The sequence below is a fragment of the Bufo bufo genome, chromosome 1 (genome assembly GCF_905171765.1).
Source record: "Bufo bufo chromosome 1, aBufBuf1.1, whole genome shotgun sequence".
Classification (NCBI taxonomy): Eukaryota; Metazoa; Chordata; class Amphibia; order Anura; family Bufonidae; genus Bufo; species Bufo bufo.
In genome coordinates this window covers 254,226,191-254,249,295 of record NC_053389.1, presented here as the reverse complement: position 1 = coordinate 254,249,295, position 23,105 = coordinate 254,226,191, and the positions used below count along the sequence as shown (strand labels likewise).

The 23,105-nt window shown below is 48.3% G+C and overlaps 1 long non-coding RNA gene and 1 pseudogene across 1 annotated transcript; one reads left to right on the top strand and one right to left on the bottom strand.

Annotated features, from left to right (window-relative positions):
- LOC121005970 overlaps nucleotides 1–23,105 on the top strand; it is a 75,236-nt pseudogene that overhangs the window by 48,305 nt on the left and 3,826 nt on the right.
- Nucleotides 1,967–19,271, bottom strand: LOC121005977. The gene is made up of 3 exons (XR_005779994.1): nucleotides 18,887–19,271; nucleotides 13,022–13,026; nucleotides 1,967–2,280 (listed from the first exon to the last, which is right to left on the bottom strand). It is a non-coding gene; the product is annotated as an uncharacterized LOC121005977 (long non-coding RNA).

Sequence of the window (23,105 nt, the reverse complement as noted above, 5' to 3'; positions counted from 1 at the left end):
AAATTATTCCGCGTTTCGTGTGGAATAATCCGCAGCTGCGTTTTATGGAAAAAATCCGGAAGAGAATAAATAGGGGCTTGGAGAAATTTTTACCAGTTTTAAAAGGTTGGTCATTTAGGCATTTTGAATTAGACGGGTCAATAAGGGGATTGTAGCGTGATGATTTGGTACATCTATCAGACATAGGATTAGATATTTTCAATTTGGGATTACATACAATTATTGAGGAAGCCGCAGTTTTGTTGGGGGGGGGGGGGGGGGGGGCAAGAACGGCTAATGCCGTACTTGGTGGGTGGGGGGGTTAGTCGCTCAGCCTTACTGGGTGGACTTTGGATGAGTAGTGCACTAATGGACTCGAGTTAATATTGGAAAAGTTTAATGGCTTAATAATTTATGGTATTTTATTATTTATGGTTACCCACCTTCCCCCCCCCCCAGTTAATAAAGACCGCTGCCATTTTTTATCCACAATGGTAGTAGTGTATTATTTATTATATTATAAGGTAAATTGTCGAATATGGCACCATGCTGTATCTTGCAGATTCTGCTTCCCTGCTGCTCCATATGTAGCAGTGCTGACTGGTACGACGCTCATGTGCGCTGTAGTTGGGGGGCAGCGTTATACGACAAGCAGGAGGCAACATCTAATCCCTGAAAAGATTCTGCAGTCCTGGGATGTGGATATAAAACAAAAGGAAAAGGCGATGTGCTGGGGTCGTATATGTGCGAAGTACTGATTATCCTATACTTGTTATCCTTCTATGTTTAGAATATTCACACTTCTATCTTTTTTAGATTGCTACAAAGTTTTGTCTTAGACCAGGCATGCTCAACCTGCGGCCCTCCAGTGGTTGTAAAACTACAACTCCCACCTTCTGTAGGCTGTCCAGGAATGATGGGAGTTGTAGTTTTGCAACAGCTGGAGGGCCGCAGGTTGAGCATGCCTGTCTTAGACCATCGGAAGTAATGCAGATCTCTTATCAGATTAGACTGTTGTGCCTTGAAAGTTCATTTGTGGCCAATCTTTCCAACTTGTCTGCTGGTACTACTTCAGTATAGGTTAATATGGCACTCACCAGTACACAGTAGTAAGCATACGGAGCTGCCACATGATGCGGCACAAAATACTTATCGCCAATCGCCTTCCAGTAGCAAATAATCAGTAACAAGTCTGCAAGAGAAAAAAGCCGGAATGACTTCCAATATGCACTGAAGATGAATCTGGCAAAGGTGGTAGGGAAGAGATTTGGGTACGTATTGTAACTAGTGTTGAGCAAACTTGCGATTTGCAAGTTAGGTGTTGGGGTTATCTAAGAATTCCGTAATGGATTTTGTTACCACGGACCATAATGGAATCCTATAAGAGGCATTCCGTATTGCTTTCTGTCATAATAGGTGGCCATACGGAATGCCTCTTATAGGATTCCATTATGGTCCGTGGTAACGGAATCCATTACAGGATTCTTAGATAACCCGAAGTTGCTAATCGCAAGTTCGCTCAACACTAATTTTAACCAATAAAATGCATGGTCACATTAAACGGCTAACCCGGATACTCCTGATTAAGGCCTCATGCACATACCATATTTTTAGTCCGCATCTAATGCACATTTTTGCAGATCTCATGCAGAGACATTAATTTTTATGGGATGACTGATCCCTACAGAGAGGGACGCTGGGAGTGCTGATCCCTACAGTGAATTAATAGGTGATAATGTAATGTATGAGGTGTAGGGAGCATTGATCCCTTTAGGCCCTATAGGAATCTGTGAATCGGGGCAGTAGATCTGGCGGCGGGGTGCCTATAGACTCTCATAAAGGCCTCTTGCACACGACCATATGTATTTTGCTGTCCGCAAAAAAAAACTGATGACATCCGTGTGCATTCCGTATTTTGCGGAACAGAACAGCTGGCCCTTTGTAGAACAGTATTATCCTTGTCCGTAATGCGGACAATAATAGGACATGTTCCATTTTTTTGCGGAACGGAAATACGAAAACGGAATGCAAACGGAGTAACTTCACTTTCTTTTGCGGACCCATTGAAGCAAAAAAACGGAACGGACACGGAAAGAAAATACGTTTGTGGGCAAGAGGCCAAACTCACGGCATGAAGAAGTCTGCATCCCTGGATACACAGTAGTGTCTGTGCGGACATGCTGGGAGTTGTGGTTCCCAAGCTTTATTTAGACAGCATGTATCCCATGAGCCACTGTGAATCATCAGGTATTTCCTCCTTCCTCTTAGTTCTGCACCCAGACATGTTCAAACTGGGCAAACCTTAACCTGCATGGTTCTTTGAAGCCGCACAATAATAGCCGCCCAGATTTTATGGGCTTGTGGAGCAGGTGTCCTCAGCAGCACATGTGGCCCGGGATATTTTATCACAAAAAAAGAGATCAAAGAGCAGAGCACGTGATCCTGGGTGCGTGCACTGCGGCTGGCGGTCCGCGCCGCCATCACACCAGGATTATTATTGCTCATTTATTCTGACTTGCTGATTTTCCGGCAGACTTGGATACAACCAGAAGATTCCCAGACCAGGCTTTAAAAGTTAAGCTGCCAGTACATATTAGAGGAATGTCTGCGACCATCTAATGTGTATGGAGTGTCCCGGCAAACCTTCATGGCAGAGGTTGGGTTGAGCGAAGGATCGGCTGTGCTGTATTACAACATGCCAGAGAGGTCGGGGGGGGGGGACAGAGTTGTCGGCAGAGCTTACATGTGCACAGGAGGAATAGCTGAGGAATGGTGAGCGTTATGGCCCAGTGTGCTGTAAGCCCTGATAGGAGCCGGCAGTAGCCTGTCTAATGAGTAACTCGCCACATGTTGGTCTTGTGTTCCAGCTTCCAACAATCAAGATGGCGGCAGCAATAGAAGTCTGCTATCACAAGTTTTACGACTTGTCCCAATCCTGCCCGTTGATGGCCGCGACAGACGGCTCAAATCTTACTCGTTGCTCAATGTCTCTTGCACTTTGCAAACAAAACAACAGATTGCATGTAACTGAGAGTGACTGCCCTCCATCTACTGCAAACCCCAGAGGATGGACCCCTTGTTGGGGGTCTACAGGGACTGGTGCCATAATGTACTCAGTCCTAGAGCAATCCGAGCGTCACGCCTACACACGGCTGAGGAAACCATCTTGATACTTCACATCATGAATCCATTTCCTTAAGGACACACATTTTTTGTAAATCAATGAAAACCTTGTAACATGAAGAACGCCCTCCCCATATGATCTACAACGAGAAGTCTGTAAATCATTCTTCCTGTTATCTTTGACTTATTTTATACATTTTATGCCTTTTGTAGGATTTTCTGGTCAAAACTGTGAGGAAAATATTGATGACTGTCCGGGAAACCAGTGTAGGAATGGAGGCACCTGTGTGGATGGAGTGAACACCTACAACTGCCGGTGTTCTCCGGACTGGACAGGTACGGCTATGTGTGTGTGCACGGTGACACATCTCATGTCTGAGTGCTGCCACATAGTAACCCCATCATTCTCCTCTCACAGGCCAGTACTGCACTAAAGATGTTGATGAGTGCCAGCTGATGCCAAATGCCTGTCAGAATGGAGGCACCTGCCACAATACCCACGGAGGGTACAACTGTGTCTGTGTCAACGGCTGGACCGGAGAGGACTGCAGCGAGAACATTGATGACTGTGCCAACGCTGCTTGTAACAATGGAGCCACCTGCCATGATCGCGTGGCGTCCTTCTACTGCGAGTGTCCACATGGCCGCACAGGTGAGGACAGATCGCCTGAAGAGGATTCTGAGAAGATTTCTCGTTTGTAGCTTGTTTCTTCACAACCATTTTATCTTTTTTGTGTGCTCCCTTTCTTGCGTTACAGGTCTGCTTTGTCACCTGGATGACGCTTGTATTAGAAACCCTTGCAAGAAAGGCTCCAACTGTGACACCAACCCAGTGAACGGCAAGGCCATCTGCACCTGCCCCTCCGGCTACACCGGGCCTGCCTGCAACCATGATGTGGACGAATGTTCTCTTGGTAAGGAGCTATTTAATTAATGAATAACATAAAGTTGAACATTAATGAAAAGTCACATTAACCCCCCTTTCCAATATACAGGTGCCAACCCCTGTGAGCACGGCGGAAAATGCATCAACACCCAGGGCTCTTTCCAGTGCAACTGCCTCCCCGGCTACACAGGACCTCGCTGCCAGACTGACATTAATGAGTTTCTGTCCAACCCTTGTCAGAACTACGGCACTTGTCTGGACCAGATTGAAGGGTTCCAGTGTATCTGTATGCCAGGTGCGCCCATCTGGGGTTATAGGATGATTGGCAGCATGCACCCCCTGGTATCGTTATGTGAACTCTTACCCTTTAATTTGTTAGGTTATGAAGGGGAGTTCTGCGAGATCAATACAGACGAATGTGCAAGCAGCCCCTGCCAACACAATGGTCGATGCATCGATAAAATCAACGAGTTTTACTGCGAATGCCCTACAGGTGAGAAAACGGATCGATAGGACAGCGCTTTCTGGCAAGGTTACAGCTAATCTGCACCTGTAGGCATCTTCATTGCACCAGCTCATCAGCTGACGTACGGCTTGGAGACGGGTCGTGTAGGCTTTACGGCAGGCATCTCAAACTCGCGGCCCTCCAGCTGTTGTAAAACTACAACTCCCACAATGCCCTGCTGTAGGCTGATACCTGTAGGCTGTCCGGGCATGCTGGGAGTTGTAGTTTTGCAACAGCTGGAAGGCCGCGAGTTTGAGATGCCTGCTTTACGGTCAGGGTGATGATATATTGTAATTCTCCATAGGAATGAATGACAGGAAGAGTTTTCTCCAGACAATGGGCTCAGTCTGGATAATGACTTGCGCTCTTCTTGTCTAATATAAGACATAATTACAAAGAATATTTCACATAATGGGCATTAGTTCCTTTGCAGTCAGTCAATAAAAGAAAATGCTGTATCCTGCAGATTCTGCTTCTCTGCTGCTCCATATGTAGCAGTGCTGACTGGTACAACGCTCATGTGCGGCATAGGTGTCGGGGGCAGCGTTAGACGACAAGCAGGAGGCAACATCTAATCCCTGAAAAGATTCTGCAGTCCTGGGATGTGGATATAAAACAAAAGGAAAAGGCGATGTGCTGGGGTCGTATATGTGCGAAGTACTGATTATCCTATACTTGTTATCCTTCTATGTTTAGAATATTCACACTTCTATCTTTTTTAGATTGCTACAAAGTTTTGTCTTAGACCAGGCATGCTCAACCTGCGGCCCTCCAGCGGTTGTAAAACTACAACTCCCACCTTCTGTAGGCTGTCCAGGAATGATAGGAGTTGTAGTTTTGCAACAGCTGGAGGGCCGCAGGTTGAGCATGCCTGTCTTAGACCATCGGAAGTAATGCAGATCTCTTATCAGATTAGACTGTTGTGCCTTAAAAAGTTCATTTGTGGCCAATCTTTCCAACTTGTCTGCTGGTACTACTTCAGTATAGGTTAATATGGCACTCACCAGTACATAGTAGTAAGCATACGGAGCTGCCACATGATGCGGCACAAAATACTTATCGCCAATCGCCTTCCAGTAGCAAATAATCAGTAACAAGTCTGCAAGAGAAAAAAGCCGGAATGACTTCCAATATGCACTGAAGATGAATCTGGCAAAGGTGGTAGGGAAGAGATTTGGGTACGTATTGTAACTAGTGTTGAGCGAACTCGCGATTTGCAAGTTAGGTGTTGGGGTTATCTAAGAATTCCGTAATGGATTTTGTTACCACGGACCATAATGGAATCCTATAAGAGGCATTCCGTATTGCTTTCCGTCATAATAGGTGGCCATACGGAATGCCTCTTATAGGATTTCTTTATGGTCCGTGGTAACGGAATCCATTACGGAATTCTTAGATAACCCGAAGTTGCTAATCGCAAGTTCGCTCAACACTAATTGTAACCAATAAAATGCATGGTCACATTAAACGGCTAACCCGGATACTCCTGATTAAGGCCTCATGCACATACCATATTTTTTAGTCCGCATCTAATGCGCATTTTTGCAGATCTCATGCAGAGACATTCATTTTTATGGGATGACTGATCCCTACAGAGAGGGGCGATGGGAGTGCTAATCCCTACAGTGAATTAATAGGTGATAATGTAATGTGTGAGGTGTAGGGAGCATTGATCCCTTTAGGACCCATAGGAATCTGTGAATCGGGGCAGTAGATCTGGCGGCGGGGTGCCTATAGACTCTCATAAAGGCCTCTTGCACACGACCATATGTATTTTGCTGTCCGCCAAAAAAAACGGATGACATCCGTGTGCATTCCGTATTTTGCGGAACAGAACAGCTGGCCCTTTGTAGAACAGTATTATCCTTGTCCGTAATGCGGAGAATAATAGGACATGTTCCATTTTTTTGCGGAACGGACATACGAAAACGGAATGCAAACTGAGTAACTTCAGTTTCTTTTGCGGACCCATTGAAGCAAAAAAACGGACACGGAAAGAAAATACGTTTGTGTGCAAGAGGCCAAACTCACGGCATGAAGAAGTCTGCATCCCTGGATACACAGTAGTGTCTGTGCGGACATGCTGGGAGTTGTGGTTCCCAAGCTTTATTTAGACAGCATGTATCCCATGAGCTGCTGTGAATCATAAGGTATTTCCTCCTTCCCCTTAGTTCAGAAAGGCCGGACGCTGGAGGTAGGCCTGCATGAGGGGTTTTGGGCTCCGGGGCCGAGGAGGGCTGGAAAGGGTTAGGATAGTGAGGGGGCGGAGTGGCGTGGGGTTGGGGCGGAGCTTCAAGAGGGGCGGAGCCAACGGACCAGCGCCATTTCGGGAGAAGAGGAGCAGGAGAGCGGACATCTCGGCATCCTCTCCAGCTCCAACCTTACCATGTCGGGCGTCGAGGAAGTCCTGGAGAGGCTTCTGGTAGCGGCGGTGGTCCGGGGTCAAGGCTGGCTTGTAGACCAGGTAGCCGGCTTGTTGCACGGGGAGGCGGCGGGTGCAGTTTGCCCGCCGTCAGAGGAAAAACGGCCGCGGCGGGCTAGGCCGCCGGCGCGCCTGATTGAGGAGGACACCCCCAGAGTCCAGCGCCGAGTGAGGAGCCCCTCTAGGGACCCTCCGGGCCGTGGGGGACACGCTCAACCGCTCCCTAAGTCCTCACGGCTCGGGAGGAATCCATATGCAAGGCGGGATTCAGTGAAGGGAGGGGGGGTCGGCTGCAGATGGCGGGAGTGCAGGACCAGGTGCTGCAGGCTCCCCTCTTGGGCCTGAGGGAGCGAGGGGCTGCGGGGCTGTGCACCACAGGCCCCTTACTGATGACGGACAGCCGGCGGCTGGTCTTATTGAGGAGTCGGGTGAGCAGATGGCAGGGACTGAGCAAGACGCGGCCAGCGCTGGAAGTGCTGGGCCGCCGGGCTACAGTGGAGGATTATCGGAAGCAGGGTCCAGGATGGTGCGATCGGAAGTGGAGCGGCGGGAATCCGGATCAACGGCTGCGGGGTTCACAGCGCCCGGGCAGCCAGGTGAGGCAACCTTGGGGACACTGTTTACATTATTGCAAGGTGTGGGGTTGGGGGCCAGCGGGGGTGGTCAGGCTGATTTATTTGGTGGTTTGGGGCGGTTGCTGTGCGGTTTGGCTGGTGTAGGTCACGGGGGGGCAGGGCCTTTGCAAGCTTGGGGTTTAGGGAGGGGGAGCGAGGTTGAAGCGGTGGCTCGGGGATCTGAGCAGGTTTCCGGGGGGGTGGGCACAGGGTTGGTGGCGAGTGGGGGGAGGGGGGTGTCAGTGCAGACGCAGGTAGGTGGTGAGGAAGATAGGCCGAGGGTTGATGATGCGGCAAAGGGCGTGGTGTATGTGTGCTTTGAGGGCCCGTTGGGGGCGCATTTGAAGCAGGAAGTGAGGGAGCGAATTTGGAAGGGGGAGTACGTGGATATCTTTTCCCTTCTCCCGTTGGAGCGCTTTAATTTGGATGTTGTGAGGAAGGATTTGGGTAAGAAGGAGGAGGAGGAGAAGAAGCGGTATAGGCTGATACCTCGTACGTTTAGCAATTGGCTTCAGGCGTTTGCTATTTTGGCGAGTGTGATCGGGGAGAAGGCGCAAGACAGTTTCTGTTTTGCTACATGGATGCGATAGGGGAAGCTTATCGTGTTTATGGAGGTTACGGGTGGTTGCGTTATGACGAACAGTTTCGTCAGAGGAAGGCGGTCCGCTCCAGTATGCGGTGGGACCATAAAGACATAGGACTGTGGATGAGGGTGATGGGGGCTGGTAGACAGGGGCAGCCTTTTCGTGCAGAGCAGGGGGGAGGGATGGGGGGAGGGGGGGCGGGCAGTAGGGTTTTGCCGCTGCCTCGGCAAAGGGCTTGTGCTTTTTTTTTTAAAATAAATTTTATTCAGGGAAAAAACAAACAAATTAAAAATTACATGTAAGTATTATACATAGCCATTGGTGACACATAAAAAGCAAAGTCATATCAAACTCATTTGCAATAACATGTCATGCTGAGTGCAATTTGCATGTATAATTCCTATTTTTTCCCATTTTCTCCCCCCCTCACCCACCCTCCTCCTCCTTATAACTAAAATCCTAAACTTTGTTTGAAAAAGCAAACTTTTAGCACATCGATATTGAAAATACTAGCCCCCACAAATACAGTATCTAATTCTCCCCTCCCCATTTTCCCGCTTTTGTCTTTCCTGAACGTCTCGGCCCCTATTAGATCATCAAAAATTATCTCTACCTCTTCTCCCTTGTGGGTCATTCAATTCAAGTTTTCAAAACCCCTAACTGATCCTTCAAATCTTCCTGAAGATACCACGCTGTAAGTTTAAAAGGTTCCATCAATGATGGGTATTCAGAAGTGGGGATATAATGTAGAATGAACACCTTCCAGATTTTGTACCATTTTTTCCCTAACACCTCTTTCCTGGTGATTGCATCGCTCCATTCTAACTGAAGTAAATGTTTGATTCGGTTCAGCAGCACCTCAGCACTAGGGACCTCTCCTGACAACCATTGTGCCAATAAGCACCTCTTTGCCTCCAACATTATCTTATGCTCCAGAGCCGATAATTTTTTCTTCTTACTGCTCCCTGCGTTGTCAGATGAATCCTTCCCCTCTGCCTGAAATATGACTAGAAGAGGTGATAGCCCAGAACGTCTATTTCCCAGCCTTTTCATTATTGTGAATACTTGAGACCAAAAGCTGCTTAGACTGGAACAAGCCCACAAACCGTGAAACAAGTCTGTCCCTGGTGTGTTACATTTTGGACATGCAGTCATTCTATCCGGTCTTGTTAAGGAAGACGGTAGATTGAACCCGTAAATTGCCCTGTGTAATATTTTGAACTGAGTTTCCCTCATCTGTACATTGGGTACTGCATTGTATACTGCCTGAATACCCGCCCGAGCTATGGGCTCCAAATCTGTCACCTCCAACTGGTTTTCCCATTTCCTGAATAATTTAACGACTAACTGATCTTCCCAAGTAGCTCTAAGTATAGTATATATTTCAGAGATAGACATCCTACCCTTATGTCCCAGAAATGAGTCAAACTTGTTCTTCTGCCCTTCCTTGGATAAGTCCTTTACAATACTTCTCACGTAACTGCGCACCTGCATATATGGGAACTGAGCTGATTTCTGTAGGTTCCATCTCTCTACTAATTCGTCCAGCGATGCCCATTTGGCTTCTTTCTCATGCATCATATCTCCTATTCTAGACAGTCCCCTATCTGCCCAGTCTTTAAAGGACTTCTCACTACAACCTGGAGGGAAGCTGGGATTACCCTGTAATGGGAGATGTTTTGAAAACATATATGTCAGCCCATATAGCTTTCTCACGTTTTTCCAAGTGATAATAGTATCCCTAAGGATTATGGATCTCTTTGCTATATACGGAAGCTTCGATACTTTGGTATGTAAGAGGGCCATCAGACTCCATGGAAATGCTAATTGATTCTCAACCCGTAAATTTGAGTAGTACGACGTCTTATTGGCCCAGTCTAGTATATGTCTACTAAGACATGCCAAATTGTATCCCCTCAGGTCTGGGAAGTTAAGCCCTCTCTGCTCCCTCTTAAGTTTCAATTTTTTCAATGCAATTCTTGCCTTCTTCCCTCCCCACAGAAATTGCGTAAACTTCCTCTCAAGGTCCCCTATATCTGCGTGACGCAAAAGGACAGGTATTGTTTGTAAAGGGTACATTAGTTTCGCCGCCCCCATCATTTTGATCAATTGACAACGACCCATTAGAGAGAGGGGTAAATTTTTCCATCTATCGAGGTCCTTTTTAATTTTTGAGAACAAAGGTGGATAATTCAACCTATATATGGAGTGGGGTGACTTCCCTATTTTGACCCCAAGATATGTCAGTTGAGTCGACGGTTTGACAATACCATATCTCCCTGGGTCAATGTCTTTCCCATCATTGCCTGGCGTCAAAGGAAGCAGTTCACATTTGGATCTATTGATCTTATATCCAGAGTATTTTCCAAAATCGTTTAATACTTCCATCACCTTCCCCAAGTGTTGCTTCGGATGGGCTAAGAATAAGATTACATCGTCTGCAAACAGGGCAGCTTTTGCCTGACATCCCCCCACCTTGATACCTTCAAATATGTTAGATTTACACAGTTCCCTGGCAAGTGGCTCTAAGGCTAAATTAAACAAGAGGGGAGATAATGGGCACCCCTGTCTGGTACCTTTCTGAAGCAGAAAGGGCTTAGACAGAAAGCCCTGAGTATAGACTCTTGCTCTAGGATGATGATACATCCGATCCAAATATGACCTAAAGGCTCCCACAAATCCCATCTTATCTAATACTGCTCCCAGCCATGCCCACCGCACGTTATCAAACGCTTTTTCCGCATCCAAGGTGAGCATGGCTGGAAACTCTCCCTTAATTGGGGGGTTCTGTACTCTATCTAGGACCGTCAAAACAGTCCTTTTTGTCACTGCGGATCTACCTTTTACAAAACCTACCTGTTCTTGACCTATTAACTGAGGTAAGAATGCTCCCAAACGATCTGCTACAATCTTAGCCAACAGTTTTGCGTCCACATTTATTAGAGAGATGGGTCTATATGAGCCTGGTACTAAGGGGTCTTTCCCTGGCTTGGGCAGTAGTTTGATATAAGACATGTTTTCATTGTCTAATGACATCTGGCCTTTAAAAACCCCATTATACAAATCCTTCAGAACAGGTGAGACTTGATTTGCGAGGGCCTTAAAGAATTCTCCCGTGAATCCATCCGGACCAGGGGCTTTGGAACTACCTAAATGTTTAATGGCTTCTTGTAGCTCTGATAATGAGATGTCAGCGTTCAAAGAAAGAAGCTGTTCTCCTGTTAAGATTGGCATTTGAACCCTATTTAAAATAGTATCCAACAGGTCACATGTTGCTTCATCCTTATATAATTCTTCATAATAGGATCCTACTATAGCACTAATCCCTGCCGGGTCATATCTCATGTTACCCTCTGCGTCCTTCAAACCCGCTATATATTGAGGGTTTCTCATCCCCTTAGCTAGATTTGCTAAGAGCCTCCCAGATTTGTTACCGTACTTATATAGTCTTGTTTCCAATTCTGACTGTTTCAGGGATTCCTTTTCCTTAACACAGCTCTCAAAAGCTTGCCGTTCAGTCACCCACTCCTGCTTATTAACTCCTGACGGGTTACTAATGAATCTGGAATAAGCCTCCCTGACTTTCTGGCTCGCTTTAGTAAAAGATTGTTGGGCCTTTTTCTTAATACTACTCATATATCCCATTATCCTACCTCTCATCACCGCCTTTGAAGTATTCCAGAATAACTGTGGGTCATCTAAGTGCGCCTCATTGTCGGTCTTAAATTCCTCCCACCATATGGATAATTTTTCTACAAACTCCTCTCTAGCGCATAGTTGAGAAGGAAAGCGCCAAATATAGTCATCCCCCCTTGGATATGTCTCAAGTAGTTCCAGCGATACCGGAGCATGGTCTGATATAACCATATCGCCAATTTCCGCCATCTCAGCCCTATGTGAGAGTGAGTGAGATAAAAATATGTAATCAATCCGTGACCACGAGGATTGTGAATTCGAGTAGAACGTAAAGCTTTGTTCGTCCGGATGAAATTGGCGCCATGGGTCCATCAAACCAACACCTCCCATAAGAGGCAATAACACTTTGTCCTGGGGTCCATCAATACCAATCCTGTCTCCTTCCCGCTTTCTATCCTCTGCTCCCCTAACCACTGAGTTAAAATCTCCTCCAATGATCTTATACTGGTTTGGGTCACCTAGTACCCTGGATTCCAGCTCCCTAAAGAACTGACCATTATTTGTATTCGGACCATAAACATTGTAAATGCTGTATTGCATGCCCTGGATCTGGATAAGAACCTGTGCCCATCTGCCCTTTGTGTCAGCAGTATGTCCTATCACTGTACAATTGAGTTGCTTATTTATCAACGTTATAACCCCTGCCTTTCTATTATATGCTGGAGCACCTAATACAGTTCCTACCCATAACCTTTTCATCCTGTCAAAATCCTTCTCTTCAAGATGGGTCTCCTGGAGAAGGACAATATCAGGTTTGAGTTTCTTTAAATGCCTGAGAATCATCCATCTTTTGTGAGGCGATCTCAGACCCTTTACGTTCCAAGAGATAATTTTCATCTTTTACTATTCCTATAAACCGCCTTTGCAGCCGAGACAAAAGGAATGCGTTCAGAAAAGACAAAAGTTACTATAATGTAAATGACCAAAACCCAAAAACTAAAAGGAAAAAAGAAAAAGAAAAAATAGAAGAAAAAAAAAGGAAAAATACCTCCCTCCCGCCCCAAATCTCCTTCCCTAATCGTTAGAGCAGCTCCTAACTATATTTATTCTATTAGGACTTCCTTTTTTCTGGGTTGCGGCACCCGCCCACCTTCTTGGCTGATATAACTGCTAACCCGAGACTGTTTATATCAATGAGCAATGTTAAGATCATCAACAAAAACACTTTCATGAACCATAAACATCTTAGAACATTAACCTCCTCTTCCCCACCTTATCTGTGACAAGGCTAGGCAATCTCCCACTTTACCACCGGAATCTCCTGCCCCATTCAATACTATTAATGAGAGAACGTGATGCATCACAGCACTAGTTAGCACAAGAACAGTCACCTTCTCGGGTATGATAGCCCATCTCTCCTTGAGGTGCGTTTACTAATTGCTCCAGAGCGTCTCTCTCTATCATGACGGTCACGACCGGATTCTTGCGACTCGGCCTTTAGCCGCTCTCTATCCACTCTATCCTGACGCGGCGATACAGATCTCAGTTTGTGCTCTGTCTCTCTTTCTTGCCTTCTGGTCTGCAGAGCATCCATCATTTCTTCCGCCGCTGACGGGTCGTGGAATATAATCGTGGATCCATCCGCATGCGTAACCCGCAGCTTTGCCGGGTACATTAGTTGGAATTTGATTTGTCTCTGGTACAACAAAGAGCAAACATGACTAAATTCCTTCCTTTTTTTCGCCACAGCTGCCGAATAATCTGCGAACAATAGAATATTATGTCCCTGTAGCTTGAGAGGACTCTTTCTGTTCCTGAACGCTTTTAATATGGCCTCCTTATCGCAGTAATCTAAATATTTCATGATTACTTGGCGCAGTCTTATAGGAGCATTATGTGGCCCTCCCGGTCTTTTCAAGTTTGGGTCTTCAGCGATACCAATTCTGTGCGCTCTCTCCACTTTATGGCGGCCCGCTAGGCCTAAGGCTTCTGGCAAATCCAGTTCACATAGCTCCTTTAGTTCCTGCGGCTTAATAAACTCTGGCAGCCCAATTAATCTCAAATTACTCCGCCGTGACCTATTCTCCAGGTCCTCCACCCTGTCCAGTAAAATCATATTTTGTTTGGACAGCTCATTCATAGTGCGTGCTAAACCGCCATTTTCATTCTCAATAGATTGAGCCCTCCGCTCCAGCTCTTCAATCTTAGCATCATGCTGGTGGATTGCTTCATGTATTTGTTGCAGGGAAGCTGACAGTGTCTTCGTCAGCGTGTCCCTGATATCAGGGGCAAGGTAGGTGGCTACTTCAATTGCCAGCGACTTATAATCGATGCCCTGGGGCGACACCGTCATTGGGAGTGCTGGGAAGGACTCACCCCTGTCTTATGTCTCAGGCGCTGGTTCAGGTATGTTTGCGGCCGACTCCGCCATCTTGCCTTGAGAGTCACTTGTGCTGCCGGACATGAGGGATTTAATGCCGCCACTCCTCAGAAGGTACCGCTCCATGTACCGATCTCTACGTCCAGTAATAGGTCTTGAGCATCTGTTTAGTACTCTTCCCACACTTGCGATAGCGATGGGGATCTGATTTTCAGACAAGCGGGTGCCGGAGCTCCTTCACTCCGCTGCTAGCATCCCAGCGCCGGAACCGGAAGTCCGGCTTGTGCTTTTTGTTCAATGAGGGGAGTTGCAAGTTCGGTCAAAAATATAAGTTTAAGCACGAGTGTTCGGGGTGTGGGGGGAGCCACGGGGGCCAGCAGGTGTTTCCGGGGGAATAGGCAAAGGGGGGGAGAGACGGTTGGAAAAGGGGCGGACTCCGGTCAGGGTGGACACGATGGGGCCGTATTTAAGTAGGTACCCGGAAAGGGTGGGGGCGGAGCTGTTGCGTAGGGGATTTGAGGAGGGGTTTGTGATTCCGTCTGGTCATGGGAATCTTGGGGGTGGGGGATGTAAGAATTTGAGGTCGGCTTTGATGCACCCGGAAGTGGTGTCTCAGAAGCTAGCTAAGGAGGTGAGTTTAGGAAGAATGTACGGGCAGTTTGTGGAGTTACCTTTGGGGGACTTGGTGGTTTCGCCAATGGGGGTGGTTCCAAAGAAGGAGCCGAATGCTTTCCGGCTGATTCACCATTTGTCTTTCCCAAAGGGGTCATCGGTGAATGATGGGATTGATCCGGAATTGTGTTCGGTTGTTTACACCTCTTTTGATATGGCGGTTAGTTGGGTTAGGAAGTTGGGGCCGGGTGCGATGTTAGCAAAGGCGGACATTGAGGCCGCTTTTCGTTTGTTACCGGTTCATCCGGATAGTTTGCGCTTGTTGGGATGTTTTTTTTGGGGGGGGGGGGGGGTATTATGTGGACGGGTGTTTGCCGATGGGGTGTTCGATCTCTTGCGCTTATTTTGAGAAGTTTAGCTCCTTCTTGGAATGGGTGGTGAAGGAGGTGGCGGGGTGTCAGTCGCTCATTCATTACTTGGATGACTTCCTTTGTTTGGAGCCGGCTGATTCCGGGGTGTGTGGGTAGCTGTTGGCCTCGTTGCAGTCGGTGTTTAGAGAGTTCGGGGATCCGTTGTCGGCTGAGAAGACGGTTGGCCCCACTACAGAGTTATGTTTTTTGGGTATAGTGCTGGATACAGTTCGGATGGAATGCAGGTTACCTGAGGACAAATTGATTGATGTGCGGTCTGCGGTGCGGTCGGCGAGGGTGGGGCCGAAGATTCATTTGGGGGAGTTACAATCCTTATTAGGGAAGTTGAATTTTGCTTGTAGGATTATTCCGATGGGCAGAATATTTTGTAGGAGGTTGGCGGCGGCGACGGCAGGTGTGGTGTCGGGTCATCATTTTATTCGGCTGGGGAAGGAATTGAGGAGGGACTTGGAGGTTTGGGATGGTTTTTTGGGACAATTTAATGGCAGGACGTTGGTTATGGGGGAGGTGGTGGAAAGTTTTAACTTATTTTCAGATGCTGCTGGGGGGGTGGGTTTTGGGGTGTATTGTGAAGGACAGTGGTGTGCGGGTGAATGGCCGGTGAGTTGGTTTGAGAGGGGTTGGGTTAGGAACGTGGCGTTGCTTGAATTGTTCCCGATAGTGCTGGCGGTTGTGCTGTGGGGGGGGGGCAAGTTTAAGGATAAGAAAGTGAGGTGGCATTGCGATAACTTGGGTGTTGTGCAGGCCGTTAATAGTCTGACTGCATCTTCGCCTCCGGTAGTTAGGTTATTGCAGCACTTGGTGCTGATGTGTTTGCCTTTGAACACGTGGGTTGTGGCGGTGCATGTGCCGGGGGTTCATAACGGGGTGGCTGACTCTCTTTCTCGTTTGCAGTGGGAGCGTTTTCGTCAGCTGGCTCCAGAGGCGGAGGAGGAGGGGTTGGAGTGCCCGGCATGGCTCTGGGACCTATTAGAGGTACTATAGCAGATTTGTTTAGGAGGTCTTTGAGTGAAGGTACTTGGTCTGACTATGGTAAGGCGTGGCGTTCTTGGGAGCAGTGGTGTGTGAGTATGGGGGTTGGTGTTGATGGGGGGGAGATCCCATTGGTGTTGTTTTTGGGACATATGGTGGAGGAGGGTTGGTCAGTGGCGAGGGTTAACCGGTGTTTTGCTGGTTTAGTTTTTGGTTTCAGGTTGCGGGGCCTTCCGGATGTTACCAAATCATTTTTGGTTAAGCAGGTACTGAAGGGTTTTCGTCGTGGGGGCCGGGCGGCGGACGGGCGGAGGCCGGTGTCCTTTGAGTTGCTGTTGAGAGTGGGGGTTTGTGTGGAGTCGGTTTGTAGCTCGGAGAGTGAGGTCAGGTTATTCAGGCTTGCATTCGCGTTGGCTTTTTTCGGGGCTTTGCGGCTGGGGGAGCTGGTGAGTAAGAGTACGGTGTGTGGGGGCGGTTTGGCGAGTGACGATGTGGATTTATTCAAGGATAGGGTGGTTGTACGGATTAGGGTATCTAAGACGGACAGGGAAGGAAGGGGTCGGAACGTGTGTCTGTATGCAGTTGCGGGGTGCTTGGTTTGTCCAGTAAATTGTTTGAGAGTATATAGGGAGGGGGGGGGGTTGGGTGAGGGAGGGTCCGTTGTTGAGGCATCAGGTTGGTTCTTTTTTGTCAAGGTTTCAGTTTGTGGCGGTATTCAAGAAGTGTATGGCGGTGCTGGGAATGGACTCTAGTGGCTTTACGGGTCATTCCTTTCGTATTGGGGTGGCGACGGAGGCTGCCAGATTGGGGTTGGGGGACGAGGTCATTAAAAAGATTGGGCGGTGGGAGTCGGCCCGTTTTAAGTCGTATGTGCGTCTGGGGGCCTTGTGAGTTGGGGTTGGAGGGCGCAGTGGTTTTTTGTTCGTATTTTCATTCTTGTTTTTCTTGTTGCAGGTGGTGAGGCGGCGTTAGTCTGGATCCTGGGACATTCGTTTGTTTTTTGGGGTGCTTTGAGGGCGGATGTGAGGCCTAACGGGCGGCAGTTGGGGATAGGAAGGGATGAGGCGGTGGTGAGATGGATTGGACGCAGGGGGATGTTGTGGGGGAGTGTGATGGGTGAGGTTCATAGACATGCGAGGTTGGATAGGGCCCCGGATATTCTGGTACTGCATGTGGGTGGTAACGACTTGGGGGTGAGGTCTTGCCGGAATTTGATCAAGGATATCAAGTTTGACTTGTTGCGATTGTGGTCCTTGTTTCCTGGGATGATCACGGTTTGGTCGGATATGGTGTATAGGCAGTCATGGCGAGAGGCCAGGTCGTTTGAGAGGGTGGATAAGACAAGGGTGAAGGTGAACAGGGCGGTGGGTAAGTTTGCGGCCAGGAATGGGGCGGTGGTGGTTCGGCATGTGGAGTCGGAGGCGGGTACAGGAGGATTTTGGAGGGCTGATGGTGTTCATTTGAACGCGGTGGGGATTGACTTGTGGTCTTTGGGCCTGCAGGGAGGCATCGAGAGGGCGCTTTGCATGTGGAGGAACGCGCGGGCTTGAGGGAGGAGTCAAGCCGCGCGTTGTTGGCGGGGGAAGGTCATAGAAGCTGGTGGTCTTGAATGGTGTGAAAAATGGGAGGGCCCCCAGGAGGGGGGGCTGGACTCTCATAGTTGGGGCATTTTTGGTTCGTTCAGAGAGGCGTCCATCAGTTTTGTGAGTTTTGCGGCTGGAGGCAAGATGGAAGTGCCCGGTTGGCGTGTTTATACATATATGTGAGAAATGTGGGGCTTCTATGACCTCCCTCGTCAGGGGGTATGGAAAAGTTATTGTTATATATTTATATATATATTTATATATGTTATGTATGTATTTATTTATTTATTAATAAACGGCTGCTGTGGCCGATTTAATCCAACTCGGACTGTGTGTGTTCATTTAAGGGGTGTGAGAGGTTGGGGGGTAGAAAAGGGGGGAGTTTTTATGTGGAGTAAGTAGGCCCCGGGGAATGCACAATAACCCATTCAAGAAAGGCCGGATGCTGGAGGTAGGCCTGCATGAGGGGTTTTGGGCTCCGGGGCCGAGGAGGGCTGGAAAGGGTTAGGATAGTGAGGGGGCGGAGTGGCGCGGGGTGGGGGCGGAGCTTCAAGAGGGGGCGGAGACAACGGACCGGCGCCATTTCGGGAGAAGAGGAGCAAGAGAACGGACATCTCCCTCCCACCCGCCCTGTTGTGGGTGTTCTGTGGGGGGGGATGATGGTGGTGAGTGATGTCGCGGCAGTCGTGGCGGGGGAAGGTCATAGAAGCTGGTGGTCTTGAATGGTGTGAAAAATGGGAGGGCCCCCAGGAGGGGGGGCTGGACTCTCATAGTTGGGGCATTTTTGGTTCGTTCAGAGAGGCGTCCATCAGTTGGTGTCTCTGAGCTGGAGTTTTGCGGCTGGAGGCAAGATGGAAGTGCCGGGTTGGCGTGTTTATACATATATGTGAAAAATTTGGGGCTTCTATGACCTCCCTCGTCAGGGGGTATGGAAAAGTTATTGTTATATATTTATATATATATTTATATATGTTATTTATTAATAAACGGCTGCTGTGGCCGATTTAATCCAACTCGGACTGTGTGTGTTCATTTAAGGGGTGTGAGAGGTTGGGGGGTAGAAAAGGGGGGAGTTTTTATGTGGAGTAAGTAGGCCCCGGGGGAATGCACAATAACCCATTCATGCACCCAGACATGTTCAAACTGGGCAAACCTTAACCTGCGTGGTTCTTTGAAGCCGCACAACAATAGCCGCACAGATTTTATGGGCTTGTGGAGCAGGTGTCTTCAGCAGCACATGTGGCCCGGGATATTTTATCACAAAAAAAGAGATCAAAGAGCAGAGCATGTGATCCTGGGTGCGTGCACTGCAGCTGGCGGTCCACGCCGCCATCACACCTGGATTATTATTGCTCATTTATTCTGACTTGCTGATTTTCCGGCAGGCTTGGATACAACCAGAAGATTCCCAAACCAGGCTTTAAAAGTTAAGCTGCCAGTACATATTAGAGGAATGTCTGCGACCATCTAATGTGTATGGAGTGTCCCGGCAAACCTTCATGGCAGAGGTTGGGTTGAGCGAAGGATCGGCTGTGCTGTATTACAACATGCCAGAGAGGTCAGGGGGGGGGACGGGGGGGGGACGACAGAGTTGTCGGCAGAGCTTACATGTGCACAGGAGGAATAGCTGAGGAATGGTGAGCGTTATGGCCCAGTGTGCTGTAAGCCCTGATAGGAGCCGGCAGTAGCCTGTCTAATGAGTAACTCGCCACATGTTGGTCTTGTGTTCCAGCTTCCAACAATCAAGATGGCGGCAGCAATAGAAGTCTGCTATCACAAGTTTTACGACTTGTCCCGACCCTGCCCGTTGATGGCCGCGACAGACGGCTCTAATCTTACTCGTTGCTCAATGTCTCTTGCACTTTGCAAACAAAACAACAGATTGCATGTAACTGAGAGTGACTGCCCTCCATCTACTGCAAACCCCAGAGGATGGACCCCTTGTTGGGGGTCTACAGGGACTGGTGCCATAATGTACTCAGTCCTAGAGCAATCCGAGCGTCTCGCCTACACACGGCTGAGGAAACCATCTTGATACTTCACATCATGAATCCATTTCCTTAAGGACACACATTTTTTGTAAATCAATGAAAACCTTGTAACATGAAGAACGCCCTCCCCATATGATCTACAACGAGAAGTCTGTAAATCATTCTTCCTGTTATCTTTGACTTATTTTATACATTTTATGCCTTCTGTAGGATTTTCTGGTCAAAACTGTGAGGAAAATATTGATGACTGTCCGGGAAACCAGTGTAGGAATGGAGGCACCTGTGTGGATGGAGTGAACACCTACAACTGCCGGTGTTCTACGGACTGGACAGGTACGGCTATGTGTGTGTGCACGGTGACACATCTCATGTCTGAGTGCTGCCACATAGTAACCCCATCATTCTCCTCTCACAGGCCAGTACTGCACTAAAGATGTTGATGAGTGCCAGCTGATGCCAAACGCCTGTCAGAATGGAGGCACCTGCCACAATACCCATGGAGGGTACAACTGTGTCTGTGTCAACGGCTGGACCGGAGAGGACTGCAGCGAGAACATTGATGACTGTGCCAACGCTGCTTGTAACAATGGAGCCACCTGCCATGATCGCGTGGCGTCCTTCTACTGCGAGTGTCCACATGGCCGCACAGGTGAGGACAGATCGTCTGAAGAGGATTCTGACAAGATTTCTCGTTTGTAGCTTGTTTCTTCACAACCATTTTATCTTGCACTCGTATCATTGGTGGGACAAAGAATACCATGGGTATAGCTGCTGCCACTAGGAGGTGACACTAAGCAAAAAAAAGTGCTAGCTCCTCCTCTCAGACACTGAGCTAATCAGTTTTAGCTTAGTGTCCGTAGGAGGCAGACCTCCCTGATTTTCTTTTTTTTTCTTTACATTTTTCTCTTTATCTTTCCTTTAGCTGGGTTGATGGCAGTCTCCAAGCTGCCTGCATTCCTATCCAATAGATGGGATTCCAGAGGGTCCCCAAGCCCGCTGCTCGTTCCTGGTCTCCAAAAGGCAAGGAGGTTCCTAAAGCCTCTGTATTCTGCAAGCTTTCGGGTCACCAGGTCCAGCCTCCGTTCCCGGTGGTAGCCTACCGAAGCTGTTGACCCAGCTTGAGCCAGGGGGGCAGAAAACGCCTGGCGGGTGAGTATTCTCTTAGTCCCCATTCCTCCTCCCTCCCCCTTCTCAGGTTTTCCCATGAGCGCCTTCTGAGGGCTTGGTCCAACTCACCCCCTTGGTATGGAGAGGCAGGACATCAAAAGCCATTGGAGCAGCTGTAGGAAAAAGGCTACTCAGCTGAAACATTGCACATGCATTAAGAAAAAAAAGAAAAAAAACACCCCTGGCTTGCTTTAATCCCCACCAACTGCCCAATAAGCTCCGCCCCTGCCTTCTGCTTAACCCTTTCCTTGCCTCAGCACTACTGTGCTAAAGAAAAGCTTACTGGGCTCTCTGCTGAGGCTTACAGTGCTGGTTATTAGTACAGACGGATGTGGCTGCAGTTTCCCTAGCTCTATTTTGTTAGAATTGAGCTAAAAAACAACAACTATATATTTATATATTATTAACCCTTGGAGCTATCTGGTCCTTCTGAACCTAGTTCTCACGCCATTTTGTAGGCAAAATTTCTTTACCCTACCACTGGATACATACGTCCTATAGCGTAAGCGGAATCCTCGACTACCGCTGGATACCTCACTCCCTGTAGCTTACCCTCCTTCTATAGGCGGAGTAGTTACACTACCACATTCCCTTCCCTCCTTAGGCGGAATATGTGCACTCACCACTGGTCCCTGTACAGCCTGTAGCATACCCTCCTTCCATAGGCAGAGTAATTGCCCTTGCACTGGATACTGTACGGCCTGTAGCATTACCCTTTTTCCATAGGCAGCGTGATTGCCCCTGCACTGGAAACCATATCGCCTGTAGCATTACCCTCTTTCCATAGGCGGAGTAATTGCCCTTGCGCTGGATACCGTACGGCCTGTAGCATTACCCTCCTTCCATAGGCGGAGTAATTGTCCTTGCACTGGATACCATATAGCCTGTAGCATTACCCTCTTTCCATAGGTGGTGTACTTGCTCTACCACTGGATACTGTACAGCCCGTGCCATTACCCTCCTTCCGTAGGAGGAGTAATTGAAACCTGGTTGGGCTCTGTACGGCCTGTAGCATTGCCCTCCTTCCTTAGGTGGTGTAATGGCACTTCCACTGGGTACTGTACGGCCCGTACCATTATCCTCTTTCCATGGGCAGACTAATCCTCTATCAGCGAGTGTTTACATCCCATTGGTTCCTATACGTCCGGTAGCATTGCCCTCTTTCCATGGGTGGAATATTTATACCACCACTGGATACCGTAAATCCGGTAGCGTTACGCTCCTTCCGTAGTGGGAGTATTTACACTTACTCTGGGTACTGGACATTATGTAGCATTACCCTCCTTCTTTAGAGTAATTGCACTACCACTGGATCCTGTACGTCCTGTTGCATTGCTCCCTACGCAGGCGGAGTGATTGCACTAATGCTGGATATCATCTGTTGCATACTGTAGATCCTGTAGCATTATCTTGCTTCTATAGAGTAATTGCACTATCACTGGATCCTGGACAGACTACCGCATTACCCTCCTTCCTTAGGCAGAGTATTGCACTTCCACCGGATACCATACGTCCTGTTGCATTAACCCCTCTGCAGGCGGAGTAATTACTCTTATACTGGATATCATCTGTCCTGTCGGCTTTTCCCCTTCCATTGGGGGATTAGTTGCACCACAATTGCGTGCTATAGATCCTGTAGCATTACCCTCCCCCTATTGACGGGGTAGTTGCACAACCAGTAGTGCTTGCACTACCAGGGGACCCTGTACATCTTTTAGGTTCCCCTCTTTCCGTCAGCAGAGTAATTCCACTACCACAGGAAACTGTTCCTCCTATTACGTTATCCTTCTTTCTTGGGTAGAGTAATTGCTTCAACATTGTCTACCCCGACTACTCTCATTTGTTCCTTGTTGCATGGCATCCCGTTCCATGGGTGGCCTATTGGCTAGACATGGTCCCTACAATCGCCTTATTCCCCGTCATAGCTGGTGTTTTGACACTATTGCTGGATACTGTGACTACTTCACACTACCCCCTTCCTCAGATAGTCTTAGTTTGGATTGGTGTCTGCGCCTATGTGGAAGTCTTGGTCTTCCAGGTCGGCCTGTAGCTCTAACAGGCCGTTCGTGTACCTCATACCTTTCCTCTTGCCTTGAGTCCCTGTGAGGTGCAGTTTCATTTGGTGGATTGTCATTGGCACGCCCGGTGTCCACACTCCTTGCGTAGGTGGAACGTCTGCTCTGATTGCCAATTTTCTTCCTTCTCAGGTGAAGTGTTGCG